Source organism: Lepus europaeus, chromosome 15 (genome assembly GCF_033115175.1).
Source record: "Lepus europaeus isolate LE1 chromosome 15, mLepTim1.pri, whole genome shotgun sequence".
NCBI lineage: Eukaryota > Metazoa > Chordata > Mammalia > Lagomorpha > Leporidae > Lepus > Lepus europaeus.
In genome coordinates, this window is record NC_084841.1 from 95,442,635 (window position 1) to 95,449,408 (window position 6,774).

Genomic DNA, 6,774 nt, shown 5'->3' on the forward strand with positions numbered 1-6,774 from the left:
ATGCTCTGCATAGATGGAAGCTTGAAATACTGTGCCCCTGTGTCTGTGAGCTGAGTTAGAACCTGGTTAGAGAAACAAGGAAACACTGACTGACAGCCCAGCTGTACTGACTTAGTAGATGGGGGTGGGGAGAGCAAGCTTCCGTCTGCCGGTCACTCTACAGAAGCCCTCAGCCACGGCAGGTCAGAACACGGCAGGCCAAAGCCAGGAGCTGGGACCTGAAGCCAGGCCTGCCCTGTGGGTGGCAGGGACCCCAGTGCTGGAGCCAGCACCTGCTGCCTACCTGGGCCTGCGTCGGCAGGAGGTGGAGGTGTGTGCCCATCCTGGCACTCAGCCCTCGGGCCAGGTGTGTTCATGTACTGAGGCACTGTCAGCCCCCTTGTTGCTCTCAACAAGTTTGTGCCCTGAAACCACCTATACTTGGGGAGTGTGGGTTTGTGGCTCCCGTAGTCGCTGTTTGTGTTGAAAGGCACTGAGTGTGTGTCTTTCCTAACGTTTGAATGTGCGCATACCATCAACAGTGTTACCTGTGAACACACACCGGTTCCATGTCGGCGTGGAGACATTGGCCTCTGTGTCTCTGTCTGTCTCTCTCTCTGGGACTGCCGTGCTGCACGTGTGGAGCCGGGCCTCCTTGGTGGCTCTCGGGTCTGTCTTCCTGTTGTGTAATGCCTGTTTCTGTACTGCCTAGGGTACAGTGTTGGGTGGACTAGCACTCCCATGTTTCAGTGTCAGGTCTTTGAAGTCCCACCACATGGAGGAAGGGAGGCACCAAAGAGGAAGTCTGATGCCATTCTGTGCCTCGCCAGCCCTCCTGTCCTGCAGGGTAGACAATGAAAGTGAGCTGGTAAAGCAGCTACAAGCAAGCCCGAGGAGGCTTACAGGTTTTCGTGTAAGACACAGCTCCTAGGCCGTCACCACTGCTCTTGGAGCCCCGGGGAAGCAGCTCTGGGCTGCGGTTTGTTTCTGTTGTGAGTTTTTAGAATCCGGAGGCAGTCGTGAGTTTATCTGAGCGGCAGCTCCGCCGAGGCGGCGTCCACGGTCAAGGTTCAGACCGTCTTGGCAAGATCTGGGTCAGTATCAGTACTGCAGCACCTGAAACAGCTCTCAGAGTGAAGTGTGTGTGGAGTGCCCGCGTTCTGGGATGAAGCAGTAAAGAGAACATCATCCACGCTCTAGAAATGTATTCAGAATAAAAGGAAATCGGCGTTGAGAGCAGGGTCGTTGACGTAAGGCGTTGGATGACAGGGCGTGTGGGACGAGCAAACTGATTCTCAGCTGTGTTCTCGAGACAGGAGTAGCTGTCGGTCTGTTTTTACCAAGTCTCCACCTTCCTGCCATGGACAGCACCAGATGATGTTTGCTCCTGCTCTGCGACTGACTTCTTGCTCTTAGCACCTGACAGTCTCTCCTGGGAGGCCTGAGGAGGCCTGGGACTGTGAAGCGGAGCGCCTTCCTGGTCACAGCCACCTGCTGTGGCGGGCTGTTGGATCCTCAAGGCCACTACAGGAGTGGGTAAGTGCTGCCACAGGAGGGTGCGCACGGCGCAGGGTGCTGACTCTGGACACGTGTCGGGACTGTCAGCAGAACTGGAGGCTCTTGTTCAGGCCATAGGCTGCCACCAGGAACGTCCAGAGGGGTGTGTGCGACAGGCACGGCACTGGTAATGCCCTGAGCACATCCAAGCACCACCAGTTGGACTTGGAAATGGAATAAATCAAACAGTATCATTTTCTACTTGAAAATAATTACCATTCCATTGTTGGGAATGGAGAGAGGAGAGTTTTTTTTTTTTTTTTTTAAGATCTGTTTGAAAGGCATAGTTGGGGTGGGAGGAGGGAGGACAGAAATCCATCTGCTGGTTTCCTCCTCCAATGGTTGCAACCACCAGGGCTGGGCCAGATGGGAGCCAGGAGCTTCTTGGCACAGCAGTCCCGTGACTTCCTGGGTGTGTGCAGGCTTAGCCTTCTGCTGTGGCATTGCTTGTGTGTGGCGTTGGCTGCACCAGTCAGGTAAGGCCTAACAGGAAGATGATAGGTGGAGACAGGGAGGGGCATGTGGCACTGGAGGAGCAGAGGGGAACTGCAGGAGGTGATGTTAAAGGATGAGACCTACTACTTCCCTCTCCTTAATCTCACCACCAGGGAGGCACAGGCTAATGGTTCGGACTCTGGACTAAAGAGGGTGGGGTGGGGTCAGCGGTGCAGCTTCCGAGGAGAGGTGCCTGGGGTAGGTGTGGCCCACTCCCCAAGTGGGCTGCATCCCTGAGGGCTGTATCAGAGGTGCTAATCCAGCTGCTGCTTCCAGATCAGGGCACTGAACGGCCAGCACTCACACCCACATCCCACATGAGGGTGCCTGGGTTCAGTGTGCAGCCCTGGCTTCTGACGACAGCTTCCTGCTAATACAGACCCCGGCAGCAGCAGTGACGGCTCAAGTAGTTTGGTCCTTGCCCCCCGTGTGGGAGACCCAGGTCGAATTCCCAGGTCTTGGCCCAGTCCAGTCCTGACCAGCAGGGGCATTTGGGAAGTGAACCCAAAGATGGGAGATTTTTCTCTGCCTCTTATATTTAAAAAAAAAAAAAAGAGGATGAACTGACAGCCCCTCAGCTAAGGCATTGGAATGGAGGTGCCTGGCTCCAGGCTCCTCCCTTTTCCTGTTGTCTGCAGCGGTTACTGTCTCCTTGGCCTGAGGGCTGATGATAGTAACTCCCTGTGGCCCTCACCAGTCACCCAGGGCCTCAAGAGGCAGCCATGTCTTCAGGAGACTGCAGGCCAGAGGAAACGTGGGAAGGGTGTAGGGAAAAAAATTTTAACTTACTTGTATTTGTCATTTTTTTATAATCTCATAATTCAGTGTAACTCATCAAGGAATGCCTATTTATTGGCGACGTGTGTCCCAGGCCACTTTTCCGAGGCCTATGTTACGTGCAAGGTCTCCCTTCCACTTAGAGTGGCTTACAGAGGTGCTGTCCTGGCCCAGTCGGAGATGGGCTCTGCCAAGGCTGTCCACTTACGACTGCCCAACACTGGCTGCTGACGGTTGTGCATTGTGGGAAACGGTGCCCAGCTCTGCTGATGGAGCCGTGGCCTGAGGTGGATGGCCGCTCGGCACTGATGGCTTCCTGGGAGGAGCGATGGTTCTAGAATGAGACCCGAGGAGGCTGGGCAGCAAGCGCATGGACAGGTCCACTCTAAGACCCTTTCGGGGCCACAGCTCCAGTCCAGATGATAAATGAGCAGAAACGCAGCGCTCCTGGATCTCCTTGGTAAGCATCAAGGCCATGGAGAAGCGCGGGAGTGGAGTCCTCCCCTTCAGAGACCAGGCAGGGCCAGAACTGTGCAGCTGCTTGACTGAGCCCCACCGTGACATCATCGCTAAGCCCTATTCAGAGTTTCAGATCTGCAGTGAACACAGGTAGGTGGCTCGTCCTGCTTCAGATACACACACAGACGCTTTGCTGCCAGTGGACTTCAGAACTGTCTAGGTGCTTTGTGGAGTAGGCGTCCTGCCCAGGTACTGTGACTCTTGTAAGTTCCCAGCTTGGAAACTTCGGGGCTACAGGGCAGGTGGGGGCTGATAGTGAAGACAGTGTTGTTATCGTCCTCCTGGAAGGACAGCTTCTTGGAGTTTGATGCCCTTTGAGACAGAGTGCAAGAAACAGAGACGATGTGGTTCTGGGTGTCGTCTTTCTGGGGCAGTCCCTTCCATGTCGAAGATGAGAATTTCAGTGTTGTTGAGCAGCTGGGGGAAGGAGGTGGTGGGAACACTAAAATATTTTTCTAGTTATTACGTGTCTCTAGGATGAATTCCAGCTCAACTTTTTTTTTTTTTTTGACAGGCAGAGTGGACAGAGAAAGGTCTTCCTTTGCCGTTGGTTCACCCTCCAATGGCCGCCGTGGCCGGCGCACCGTGCTGATCCAATGGCAGGAGCCAGGTACCTCTCTTGGTCTCCCATAGGGTGCAGGGCCCAAGCACTTGGGCTATCCTCCACTGCACTCCCTGGCCACAGCAGAGAGCTGGCCTGGAAGAGGGGCAATCGGGACAGAATCCAGTGCCCCGACCGGGACTAGAACCCGGTGTGCAGGCACCGCAAGGTGGAGGATTAGCCTATTGAGCCGCGGCGCCGGCCCATCTAGCTAAACTTTTAAGAGCATTAGAAAATACGACGTTTGACCAGGACTTGGCTCTCCCCCGTTATATGTTACTGGTTAACAGATTGTTAATTGCCAATGGGCTAAAGGTGGGGGCTTGAGACAATTACAGGATCCAAAGGTGCAGCCTAGTGGGTGTTTGTATGTCTTTGGGGGCTCATCCTCCTTCTGCATGTATCATTCCGCTTGCCAAACTCATCAGACCAATGGGGCTGTCCAGTCGTGGACGGTGATCTGAAACTGGGCACCAAAATGACCCTTCTTTCACAAGTGGCTGCTCTTGGATATTATTGGCGAAAACCTAACACAAACACAATTTTCTTTTTTTCTTTTTTTTTTTGACAGGCAGAGTGGACAGTGAGAGACAGAGAGAAAGGTCTTCCTTTTGCCGTTGGTTCACCCTCCAATGGCCGCCGCGGTAGCGCGCTGCGGCCAGCGCACCGCGCTGTTCCAATGGCAGGAGCCAGGTGCTTATCCTGATCTCCCATGGGGTGCAGGGCCCAAGCACTTGGGCCATCCTCCACTGCACTCCCTGGCCACAGCAGAGAGCTGGCCTGGAAGAGGGGCAACCGGGACAGGATCGGTGCCCCGACTGGGACTAGAACCTGGTGTGCCGGCGCCGCAAGGCAGAGGATTAGCCTGTTGAGCCACGGCGCCAGCCACAAACACAATTTTCTAATACTGCTCATTAGACACTAAAATTAAGTACCAGCAACAACAGCAGGACTTACTAGGTTGTTAGAACTGCCAGGGCTGGCTCTGCCCTTGTCAAACCCAGGGCCAGCAGCCTGCTTCTGGTTGAGAACCATTGTGTCAGAGCAGCCTCCTGTCTGCTTAGCCCAAGGCTCTTTTATTGGTTGTGGAGAGCAGCTGTTAAGAAAACCTCTCAACCATCTGCCTTGTGCCCATACCTCCCACGGCGGTGCTCAGACCAGTCAGGCGCAGTGAGGAGAGGGTGTGTGTGTTCCTTGGGCAGCTCGATGCAAAAGGAAGGTTGAACCTAAAACGTTTGGCTGTCTTCTCCTGGTTCCCACTGTGCAAGTTTGTTACTTTTACCAACTGGGAGAGGTTTACTATTAATAAATTCCAGTCTTTTCCAGCTAGAGCAGGAGCAGTCTGAGGAGATACCTTCAGTGAGCTTCCTGTGGACTTCGGTGTCCTGACAGTGATGTGGGTTCTCGTCTGTCTCGTGGGCTCAGACCCGTCACTGCGGGGTGCTTCCTTTGTCCGCGCCCAAGACGCAGAACAGTCCTAGTGCCCATCAGGCCCTGAGCACAGCTGTTTGAACTCCTGCACTGTCGCCTGTTGCTTCCTCTGCTGTGGAGCGGGCAGCACCACACTAGGTCATTTCAGCAGAAAAAGTCAAATGGCCGCCCAGCATCTGGGCCTGGGTTCTTCATAGCTCTCACACACCTTGCAAGTCGGCAGCAAACGCGTACACTCGTACACGGAGAGCAGGTCTTCCAGGAGCCCGTTACACACCCTGTCCTCCACTCTGTCCCTCCCCTTCCCCCTCACCCCCAGCCTTGATACTGTCTGAAAAGTCTGGCGGAGACCGTGAACTTGGTGTTGAACGACCAGTGCACATGCAGCTCCAACCTGCCATTTCCACTGTGAGCTGCAGGGTGCAGCGGTCGATGGTCGCACGGCTCCCGGCGAGAGCTGCTGGTTGCCCTGGTCAGACTGCACAGACCGCAGGCTTCCACCAAGAAACGCTACTACTTACACTCACCAGAATTAACTTCCTCTTCATCATCAATTTACTGGAACTGGGAAAAAGTACTCTTAACAAAATGTATACAATTTAGTAATCATACAAAACACTGATTTAGCACAATGAAACTGGTTACAGCCGCCACAACGGAGACTGCCGAGTCCGTCACTGCTGGAAAGCCACAGAGGCGTCGGAAGCTACAAGCGGGGCGGCCACTGGGCTCCACGCTGCCACCGCCTTGCCCGTCGCTCTGCAGGTCCGTCTTCCACACTTGAGGCATCAGATGGAATGCAAAATAAAGCAGTTCTTTATTTATACAAAACTCTTCCATGAACAAAAAGCTAAGATTCAACAACTCTGCTGAGCCCTGAGGAAGCTAAGAGCTGTCCTGGATCCATCAAGTGCTTCAGTCCCCAACATCCTGGCCACAGGAACAAGGCACTGACTCAGGGCCCTCGGTGGCTCTGCCCACTGACCCTCCCTCGCTGGCTTCCTGGGTAACACGAAAGAAAACTACGTTCCGGCTCAAGCTAGAATGTTTTCTCAGCATACAAACTGATTGGTCTTTAATTCCTGAACTCTGTTTTCAGTAATCTCCCAGCTTTAAGAAGCTTTATTACAACATTTACAGATCCGATATAGCTGCTTACCAAAAAAACTCTAGAGTTTTCAGCTAGATAAAGTTGGCTTAGAGAAATGGTATTTTCCTTTGAAAACTCCACGCTGAGTTCTGAGGTGTCACAAACTTGTTCGTGCTCAACAGTCGGCCTTGCCTAAGCAGCACGACGAGCTCTGCTGTCTCCTAGCGCCCAGTGCCAAGACCGTCACAGCCAATCGAGACAAACACGGTACCCAGACAAAAGGCCCCTCGGAACGAACGGCCCGAGGAGCTAAGCGCAGACGGGT